The sequence below is a fragment of the Podarcis pityusensis genome (genome assembly GCF_964106645.2).
Source record: "Podarcis pityusensis genome assembly, chromosome: Z".
In the NCBI taxonomy this organism is placed as follows: Eukaryota; Metazoa; Chordata; class Lepidosauria; order Squamata; family Lacertidae; genus Podarcis; species Podarcis pityusensis.
The window spans coordinates 8,280,459-8,292,246 of NC_138044.1; positions in this window are offsets into that span (position 1 = coordinate 8,280,459).

Genomic DNA, 11,788 nt, shown 5'->3' on the forward strand with positions numbered 1-11,788 from the left:
ACTCTGGAGAGTCTCTGCCAGCAAGTGTAGACAGTCCTAAGCTAGGTGGGTCATTAAGGGATGAAGCCACTTGTTCCTATGTATTCAGGGAAGGGCCGAAACGCCTTGTCAGAGCACACACATAGTATGCAGTTGTTCCGACATTCAATCCTCAGTATCCCCTGTTTGAAATACTGGAGAGTCTCTGCAAGTTAGTGTTGATAATACTGAGCTAAATGGATCAAGGGCCTAAGATAGCTTAAGGCAGTTATTTTGTCATGGGACAATGATGTGCTGATGACAGCTTTCCCCTGGGTTGATGACACCAAACAATGCCTTGATAGGAGAACTTGGGCAGTTGCGATCAGTCAAAAAATGTGACAATTGATAAAGCTGAATCTTTCACCAACAATTTGAGGCTTTGTCTCTTGCTTCTGAAACTCAGTGAAGAATACTGGAAGCAATGACTTAGTAGTCTCAATTGGGATAAAGCAACCTTCCCATGTCCTTTTTTCTGGGTAGATCAGGACCATCAAGATGGTCGTTTGCTTTCGATAATATCCAATTCTCCCTCCCTCCATTATACAGCACAGACCACCTGGTGATGTGGTTTCTAATGGAGATGCTCTCCTGCTGAGCCCATATCAGAGGTGCGACAATCTTCTAGGCATTCCTTTGTTCGGTACTTTTGAGGGGTAAAAAGACATGGAAAGGGTTGGTACTCTTGCTATATGTCTTGTGGTGCCGGCATAAAATGGCTAGAGACATTTTGAAAGAGAGGGTGGGGTTGTTACCCCATACTGTTCTGCTACATTTTGGGCCCTTCCTGGTCATTGTATCTGGACCCTCAACCTAGCTGGATCCTAGATCCCTCAAGACCCATCCTGGTAGAACTGCCATACATGGTTTCACCTTACAAATGCTGAAGATCAGCTGCATTAGAAATCCAGTGCCTCAAGGAGTGTTCTGCTTTCCCATATACAATCCTCAAAAAGGGGAAGGGGTAAGAAGCCTGTACCGCAAACTGCTTCAGCTAACTTAGAGCTCACCCATTCTCTGCTGCTTTCTCAGAACCATTTCCTGCTTTATACCAGTAGGTGGCAGACAGATCCCGTTCTTTACAAGCAAAAGCACATAGAATCATAGAAGAGTTGGAAGGAATCCCAAGAGTCATCTAGTCCAACCCCCTGCAATGCAGGAATCTCAACTAAAGTAGCTATGACGGTTGGCCATCTCCAAGGAAGGGGAGTCCATCACCTTCTGAGGGAGTCCGTTCCACTGTCGAACAGCTCATAGCGTCAAAAAGTTCCTCCTGATTTTTAGTTGGAATCTCCTTTCTTGTTGCTTGAATCCAATGGTTCAAGTCCTACCCTTTAGAGCAGGAGAAAACAAGATAGCTCCATCTTTCATGTGACAGCTCTCTGGATATTTGAAAATGGCTATCATATATCCTCTCTCCTCTTTCCCAGGCTAAACATACCCAGCTCCCTTAACAGTTCCTCTTAAAACTTGGTTTTCCAGACCCTTGATCATCTTGGTTGTCCTCCTCTGCACATGTTCCAGCATGTTCTTCTTAATTTGTGGTGCCCAGAATTGGACACTGTGTTCCAGGTGTGGTCTGACCAAGGCAGAATAGGGTGGGACTATTACTTCCCTTGACCTGAACACCACTTCTTCTTCTTCTTCTTCTTCTTCTTCTTCTTCTTCTTCTTCTATCACTCGTAGCCGAGTAAGATTGTCTTCCATAAACATGGTTTTAACAATGAGTTTGTAAGTGACTGTGGAGGCCAATTCTGGATCCACACGTCCTTCCACAGTGGGGACATTGGTTTCCGGGCAGGAGGGTTTGCCAAGTGTGCCTTCCTCCTAGCACGTTTCTCCCTTCTGTCCTGAGTTTGAGCGTCTTCAAGCCCATGACACCTTTGGTAAAGGCTGTTCTCCAACTGGAGTGCTTGCAGGCCAATGTTTCTCAGTTGGTGTGGTCTGACCAAGGCAGAATAGAGTGGGACTATTATTTCCCTTGACCTGGACACTATACTTCTATTGATGCAGCCTAGAATAACTTTAGCTTTTTTTTTCTGCTGCTGCATCACACTGTTGACTCATGTTAAGCTGGTGGCCCACCCAAACCCCTAAATCCCTTTCACATGTACTGCTAGTAAACCGGGTGTCCCCCATCTTATATTTGCACATCTGGTTCTTCCTGCCTGTGTAAGCCTCTAATGTATGTACCCATGGGAGCGGCCAAGGGAGGGCAAGGGGAGCAGCTACCCCCCCCCCCCCAGAAACAATAGAAATACTTCCCTAACTGACCAATCACATCGGTTCTGCACCCCCTCCCAACAAAAGTCCTGGCTATACCCTTGTATGTACCTTATGTATGTATATAGACTCAATGAGAGGTATGAGCTTGCTTTTGCTGAGTGATTCATTTATATTAGGCCTAATTTGAGACAAACAAACTCTCTTCTCCTCATCAGCACGAAGAAGCCATTCTCTTTCCTGAGCTTTCATATTTGTCAGAGTGGAAAATCCCTGTTCACAACAATATGTAGGAGAAAAGTCAATGCTCTTGCTCTCATTGTGTGTGTGTGTGTGTTTGTACACACACACACCCCTATATAAAAAATTATATTATTCTATACCAGGCATGTCCAAAGTCTGTTTTGGGGGCTTAATCCAGCCCACGAGCAAATTTAATCCAGCCCACGTGGCAATATATGTCCTGGGGTAAAATCCTTAAAAAAAATCTCAGCAAGTTCAATCCTAAAAAAAGTTTAGCAAGTTTGATCGGCCCTCATGCATGTTCACTTCATCAAATCTGGCCCTCTTTGAAAAAAGTTTGGGCACCCCTGTTCTATACTGTACTATACTACATTGAAAATTTTAAATGTTTCTTTGACTCTCCTGGAATCTTCCCACCACACCCTTTGAGAACCACTGCAGGAAGGCAAAAGCACTCAAGGAACAGCAAAATTAGGGCCAGTGAAGGGTGTGGCGGGTGGAAAGGGGGTGTGGCTTTCCAAGCGTTCCAAGGCCCAGACACGGATGCTGAAGAGGTCCTCTGGTCCCGAGCCTGAGGTTCCCCAATCCGATTAAACAGCCTCCTATAGTCTCCTACTCAGAGACGTCATATGGTATGAGGGTGGAGAGGCGTGAAATAATGCAAAGCAGAGCAAGTGAAGCCACAAGCCAAACCTCTGCTTTGCAATTAGCTGGAGCTTCATGCACTGCCTCCGCAGCGTTCACTCTGGAGACCACATTAAAAGCAGTGTTTGCTCTGGTTTCCGAGGACGCAGCTGGCAGTGATCTAGTCAAATGGCTTGAGGATGACTGCAGTTAGAAGCTTGCTGCTTTAATTTCAGTTCTTTCCTCGGAAACTTACCAAAAAGAAAACCAAAAAACCTAAACCTCACCATTTCCTGAGTCTTTACAGTAACTCCTGTGCAAAAGGTTGAAAATGATTTAAAGCAGACAGAATGAACTGTGGGGTTGGATCCAAAGCCTCACAACGAAAACATGATATCAGATGAACCATTCTGCTAAGTGCAAATTGATCTCTGGAACTCCCTGCCTCTTGATATCAGGCAGGCACTTTTTTCAGCACTTGCTAAAAAACATTTTGGTTAGGCAAACCTACCCAATTTATTATGTATATTTGCTTTTAAAATTTGTTGATCTTATTGACGTTTTGATAATTTTATGGTGCCTACTGTTTTTAAAGTGTATTTGCACTGCAGATAGATAGATATGAATATGAGCAGGTTGCACAGTTATTAGGGGATTTGGGTTGGCATCCATCTGTCTTGGGAGACTTGGGCTACACCACTACCACATCCATCTATTTGCTGTGGGAGCTGGGCAGCATTCAGAGGCTCCCTGTCTCACTGGAGTGTCTTAAGTTCCCGATCCATGGAGATTATATAAGGAAGTTGCTTCATTTTTAATAAGAGACTGGGTAGAAATTAAGTGCTCTCTTCCATCCCAAATGCCTGTGGTGTTAAAGTATTGAGTCCTGAAAAGGATCTAGGAGATCTATTATCTGATTAATGATGTAAGCCTCCAGAATGTATCTTGTATAGTGTATCTCTGAAGAAGTGTGCATGCACACGAAAGCTTATACCGGGCATAGGCAAACTCCGGCCCTCCAGATGTTTTGGGACTACAACTCCCATCACCCCGACCACTGGTCCTGTTAGCTAGGGATGATGGGAGTTGTAGGGCTGCCATACATCCAAATTTCCTGGACACAACTGGAATACAGTAGTTGGAAACAGTGTCCAGGCAGAAATCCAATTTTGGCAAATTTCCTTAAAAATAGCTCAAAGGATCAAAGGGTTAAAGGGTCCTTGGCCCTGAAGGTCTCTGGAATTTCTTAGTCTTGCCTACCTTGCAGAGTCACTGTGGTATAAATGAAGGGATATAATTTCCCCTTTTTCTTTTCTTTCTTTCTTTTCTTTTTTTAAAGGAAATGCCTGCTGACTGAGCTCTGAATAAAAGGAACAGGAGCACAGATGTCATCTTTTTCAAAGACTTTTGGTTAAATGTCCCAAGAATAGTTTCCAAAATGACAGGTTATCAACTGGATGGCGGTTTTATTAGATTTTTTTTTTGTTGTTGTTAAAAATAAGTAAATAAATAAAAATCCTACTGTTCAACTTGCTCCATGGAATAAAGGATTTATTGCTGACTTTCTGCCTCCTGCAGAAATGCTCAGAGCATAGTGCTTTGGAAGAGTCCAGCCTATCACTAGGATGTTCTCTTGTGGAAGTGCTACAGTCCAGGGTTGCTAATGAACATGCAGATATACTTTATAGACCACTAGCAGCCTCATACCCAGCTTACTTGGGAATTCTAAGAGAAGTTTATTTTTCCATTTGTTTCTTCATTTTTACCTGTTCTGATCATATCCTATGCAGCGTCTCTACTTCCACTTTTTCACTTTTCTCTTCCTCTGTTCCCATATAATTTCAGCTGATGCCTGACACGCTGTGATGTTTCGGCAGTCCTTATCCTGATAATACTAGCATATGTGTCTCTTAATAAAGTCAGATGGGCATCTAGTTGTTCCAGCTTTACCTCTGGGGCTAACTCTAACATGTACCAACCAATATTGCTCAACCAATAACTTTGGTTTATTAGCTAATAAAGAAACATGAAGCATTACTGCTCAAACCACTTGGAAAGAAATGGCTCACATATGTTGATTTATTAAAGGACTATGATGGAAAATGGAAATTAAGAGCTTATGATGACATCAAAGACCACTTTCAGAGTTGGTTGCATTATCGACAAATATATGGAACACATAAAGAAGACAGCAAGAAAGGATTCAGTTATACAAAATCTAGGTTTCAAACGGAAGTGATCGAAGGGAAAGTGAAATTACTGAAGGCCGCATACTATTAGAATGGGGGACGAAAGATGAAGAGGTAAAATCAGTTATGATTAAATAGGCACAAGATGTAGCTCATAACATTATGATGGAAGATTGGGAAAAATTATGGAAAACCGATTTAAAATTTACAGATTGTTCCCTATTGAAGGAAAATTACATGAAGGTGATATACAGATGGTACACAACACCAGTGCAGTTAGGGAAAATGTACAAAAAATATATGTTGAAAGTGTAAGGAAAAGGAAGGGGCATTTTATCATATGTGGTGGGAATGTAATGTAATTAAAAAAATTTGGGAAATGATATACAATGAATTGAAGAAAATGTTCCATTTAACATTTGTTTAAAAACCTGAAGCATTTTTGTTAGGGATTGTAGGGAAAGATCTGCCAAAAAAGCTGGAAAACATCTTCATGTATGCGACAACAACCGCGAGAGTTCTAATAGCACAAGGATGGAAGACTGAAGAAACCCCAACTAAAGAATCATGGCAAGAAAATTTGATGGACTATGCAGAACTGGCAAAATTGACATATAAGCTACGGGACAAGGATAACTGTGACTTTAAAGATGAATGGGAACCCTTTACAAAGTATTTGAAGATGCAACAAAGCGAACTGGACTCCTTGGCTAGCTTTGAATGAACATTCACAAACTTTTTATTGATGATAATCAGCTAAATAGTTTGAGGATCTATACAACTGTGTAACATGCAGAAAACAGCATTCTCAGAGAAATCAAAGACTGGAACTGAGGGAAGTCGGGGGGTGGGGGTGGGTGGGTTTTATGTGGGAGGGTGGGGGGAGGGAGGGAAAATGGGGAAAAAATAAGGATATGTTTCTGGATAATATGTTTTGCTTTAATTTTGAATTTAAAAAAGTTTTAAAAAAAAAGAAACAAGAGAATCACATTCATGGAATTAAACAGAGGACAGTGTTGATTCTAGATTTAATACATGCTCTGGCTGACATAAGAAGAAAGTTGTTTATGTTTTGCATGGCTAAAAGGAGATCCACAGCAAAAGGCATTTCCAGGGGCATTTCCAACTCATAAGACTCCTTACTAAAATATTGGCTGTATGTGGATTACTTGATATAAGGAATTGGAACTGTGAAATGGGAAATGAATGCGTGGGCATAATCATAAATAGATATGGTACAGGGAGGGGCAGACAAATCCAGTTCCTCTTTTTTCTAAACTTGTTCAGTTCTCCACATTTCCACATCAGTTTGCAATAAAAATACAGATTTTTGTAAAGCTATTTCCCCTAAAAAAATGCATTTTTAATGTTATTTTCATCAATATATGGTTTTTCTACACACCTTACCGCAGTGTATGCATTTCTGTACACATTACTCAGCTGGAGAACTGAAGTAGAAAATTTAGAGGAGTGTGAATTTTGAAGGACAGCTGTGCAGTGGTTCTTGTTTTGGAAGGTGCATCCCTGGGTGCAAGACATGAAATAAGACTGTAAGGAAAGTCTGGGACAGCTCAGGCAAGTCTGGGCTAATTCAGGCAAGTCTGGGCATGTAGTAGCTAGACTTTAAAGAACACACACAATGCCCACAAACCAAAGCATCACCGCCATCTGAAATTGTACAAACTAAGGCTGCATATACATTTCCTTTTACTCTTCACCCAGTGCACTCTCACCACTGGTTTGAGTAGTGGTGTATACACATTGTGAGCCCACAACCCATATCTATCCTGGTTCTATTCTATAGTTTTTATATACATATATAAAAAAACTTCATTTTTCATTATTTGAAAAAAAAAGAAAAAAGAATGACCTAGCTGTGTTTTAAACTGACAACGTGAGCATAGCCTAGAGATTCTAACTCCTCCTCCGCCCCCAGTGTGGATAGGGGGATATTTCTTCTGAGTCATCACCTACCATGCATCTGTTAAAAGGCACATACTTTCTGTGAAAAAGGTAGGCAATTCTGTTCTAACCAAAATAAAACCCTTTTTGGTTTAACACATGTTAAGGCTTTCTACGTTCACTCAAGCTCCAAAATGCCAGGACATAGCACAGGTTAAGGGTCACACTCTTAACAAACATGTTATCTGGGAAATATGGATTTGGTATGGCATCCTATGATGTGATTAGTTCCAACTTTACCACTGTTTTAGAGATGCATGGCTGTCAGCAGGCAGTGGTGGACTAAAGTCCAAGATTTGTCTGTTTACAGTGGTACCTCGGGTTACATATGTTTCAGGTTACAGATGCTTCAGGTTACATGCTCCGCTAACCCAGAAATAGTACCTTGGGTTAAGAACTTTGCTTCAGGATGAGAACAGAAATCGTGCTCCGGCGGCGCAGCAGCAGCGGGAGGCCCCATTAGCTCAAGTGGTGTCTCAGGTTAAGAACAGTTTCAGGTTAAGAACGGATCTCCAGAACACATTAACTACTTAACCCGAGGTACCACTGTACTGGAATAGGCTCAAGGAGGCTAATGTAACTGCCTGAAGCTATCATGCAACTGGAGTTAACATTCCACATTACAAATATTCATCCAGCTGGAATCTGGTTCAGATTTTTAGCTACTGACTCAGAACACAGATCCAGTCTAATAATAGTAATAATAATACCTCTCTTACGCTGCCAAATTTCAGATTAGTCCATTGAACCATTTTCTGTGAGTCACAGAACCTACACACACAATTTTTCATTATAATAGCAGGATGCATTTCAGCAGACTCGTCCTTAACATAGGACTGTGATCGTAAATGTAACAATGTAAACAAGTTTTTTGTTTTTTAAACAAGATTGTACCTTTGCATTGCTGCCTACTTTCTACACACATTCCACTCAGTCCTCCAGCCAGCCACACAAGAGGCTTTCTCAGAGTTCAAGAACACAGTCCAGCCAGGCAAAAGCACTCAGTGAGAATGTTAAGCAGGGCCAGTAAGAGGTGCGGCTCTCTGTTGGGTTATGACCTAAGAGGAATCCCAAGGGCCAGACAAAGAAGCCAAGAGGGCCACTTTCAGCCCCTGGGCCTGATCTATGTTCTGCTGAATCGCCAACCAAATCACAAATCACCATCTTGGCTTTTAAAACACAGCAGTACAAGACTTTCTGTGTAAATAAACTGAGCACATAAAAGATGGAATCAAGGCTTCAAAAACACCAATCTCCTGGGATAGCTCAGTTAGTAGGGCATGAGACTCTTAATTTCACAGTCATCGGTTCGAGCCCCATGTTGGGCAAAAGATTCCTGCATTGCAGGCAGTTTCAGCGGTTCTCAACCTGTGGGTCCCCAGATGTTGTTGGACTACAACTCCCATCATCCCTGAGCTCTAGCCTTGCTAGCTAGGGGTGATGGGAGTTGTAGTTCAACAACATCTGGAGGCCCACAGGTTGAGAAAGGCTGGACTAGATGATCCTTGTGATCCCTTCCAGCTCTATGAGTCTATGATTAGAATTGGTGAGGGAGGGAAACTAGGTAGTGACCTCACTTTCCCCTATAAATGTTGGAGCTTATGCATTGACATTAAAGTTTCATGCATCAACAGGCATTGCTTACTGTTTTCTTTAGAATTTCATAGAAACGTGGGGAAATGATTTTGAAACTTGGGCTTCCCCTGATAAAAGATACAGAGAGCTGTGATCTTTTCAGTGCTGGGAAAAATTAGACAGATTTGGAAGGGGGGGGGGGAATGCTTACAATGCTGCCACTAGTGTTTGAGAGCGACTTCCAGCATATATTTTCCACTCAATCAGAACAGGTTGCAAATGTAAACAAAATGTTTCTCCCTTGTTGCACCACATAAGGAACATTACCATATGCCATGAATGATATTCTCCATCTGATTCAGTTGACAAATACATATATGTTAGCTGCCAGGAACCTAATTGTGTTGCTAGTTGTCTGCATACACTTAGAGGACCCTATGATTCCCAATTCAAGCGTACTATATACATCAGCAAGAGGTGGCTATGAAATTATTTCCAGGTGACCCACCCAGTTGCCTGGTGCTTAACATAGGAAGCTTCCTTATATTGAGTCAGATCACTTGGCAGCCCCATTTGGAAGAGGAGGAGGAAGGGAAAGACGTGGTTTGGGTACTGGAAGGCAGGCATCCAGGGACAGAAGAGGGAGGTGCCCTTCTGGTTACTCTAGATGTCAGATGGGCAAGCAAATCTGGTGATTCCCACCCCACCCCCGCCTACTGTGGAGTGCAGAGCCTCATCAGGGAGGGGGGGAGAACTTTAACCTTCCAGAAGAAGGGGTGAATAGGAAGAGGTGGTGATGGAGCAAGTTGTTTCTCCCTCCTGCTTCAACAAGCTCCCCTCCTCTCTGGTCTCCCAGAACCCAAAGAGGTATGAAAAGGGTGGAGCAAAGGCAAGACAAAGGAGTATCAGATTGCTTGGGGAGGACTTGGGGGAGGCATAGGAGCCAACTCCTAGGGACTGAGGTCCCTTTGCCTCTCCCCCTCAATAAAATATTTGAGGTGGCCAGCCCCCCCCCCCAGTTTATGGACATTGCCATTTAAATGGTGTTTGTGCATCATGTTATATGATTGATTATGTGGGGCAGGGCTTACCTCCCCACCCCCCCAAAAAATATTTTTATTCAAGTTGGCACCCTTGGATGGACAAGAGGGATGGGATTTAGGTCAGTGGACTGTCAAGACAAATTGGGCAAGAATATATTTCCAGGTGTCCAAATCAGTGCTGTTTAGGATGCATCGATTTGTGTGCCATCTTGATTAAAAATGGCATCTGACGATTTCCAAACACAGACCAAAACCAACTGTCTGGTCTCAGGAACCATCACCCCAAATGGGGCAATGATAGCCTCAAAAGCGTCCCAGTCAAAGCAGTTTGGAACAGTTAGGCCCACCACCTTGATTCAAAATAGCGTCCAACAGTTTTCAATTTAGGCCAAAATCCACTCTTCAATTTCAAGAACTATCATGCCAAATGGAGACAGTACAGTGGTACCTCAGGTTACATACGCTTCAGGTTACAGACTCCGCTAACCCAGAAATAGTGCTTCAGGTTAAGAACTTTGCTTCAGGATGAGAACAGAAATCGGGTTCCGGCGGCGCGGCGGCAGCAGGAGACCTCATTAGCTAAAGTGGTGCTTCAGGTTAAGAACAGTTTCTGGTTAAGAACGGATCTCCGGAACGAATTAAGTACTTTACCTGAGGTACCACTGTATCTCCCAAGGCATCTGGATCATTCTAAGTTAGAATGGTTTGATTGCCTTATTGATTTAAAATGTTTAAGTTTCCAAATGTAGACAAAAAACAGTTCCTTCATCTTGGGAACTGCCATGTGATGCTTGGCAACAATGAAAATTATAAATAAAATTTATATAAAAAGTAAAGTAGCTAGGTATTCCCTTACTACCTCTTTTCCTATCTTGGGCTGCAGCTCCCTCCTTACATCATTTATTCTGTTGCTATTCTGATAGCAACTGTTGGCTCCTCATGTATACTCCTCCTTTGTGATTTCCCCTTTTTGCACTTTTTATCCATGCCCTTCTTAACTCTCAGCTCATCTATTTGCTCCTTATGCAGCCATGCCGGTTGTGTGTAGTGGTTAAGAGCCAGTGTTTAAGAGCGGTGGACTCGTAATCTGGTGAACCGGGTTCGCGTCTCTGCTCCTCCCCATGCAGCTGCTGGGTGACCTTGGGCTAGTCACACTTCTTTGAAGTCTCTCAGCCCCACTCACCTCACAGAGTGTTGGTTGTGGGGGAGGAAGGGAAAGGAGAATGTTAGCCGCTTGGAGACTCCTTAAAGGGAGTGAAAGGCGGGATATCAAATCCAAACTCTTCTTCTTCTTATATGCCTCCCACTTTTCTTTCTTCTTGGAATTGTCTGCATTTGGGCCTTCAATATTTCTCTTTTTAGAAACTCCCATCCATCTTGAACTCCCTTCTCTCTGAGTATTTCTGACCATGGGATCTCATCCTTGGTTGAGCTCCTTCAGTTTTTTGAAAGTGGCATTCTTAAAATCCAGAGTGCGTGTCCGACTACACTTAGCTTTCCCTTTCCTTTGTATTGTGAAACATAGGAGGACGTTATCACTTCATACCAAGTTTCCAAGTGTATGCACTTCGTTGATCAGTTCCTCCCTGTTGGTGAGAACCTGGTCCAAAGTAGATGATCCCCTTGTTGCTTCTTCCACCTTCTGGGAAATGAAATTGTCAGTGAAGCAATGGAGGAATTTGTCAGACCTTACATTCTTGTGTGAGTTTGAGTCCCAACAGATATTGGGGAAGTTGAAGTCCCCCATGATTGTTATTTCTCTCTATTTTAAATGTTTGGTAATCTGCTCTAGTAAGGCATCATCCAAGTTTTCAGTATGGCTTGGCAGTCTATAGCATTCACCCACAGTAAAGTCACTGTTGTTTCTCTCTCCTTCAATTCCCCCCCCCCCCCCATATACTCTCAATCTGC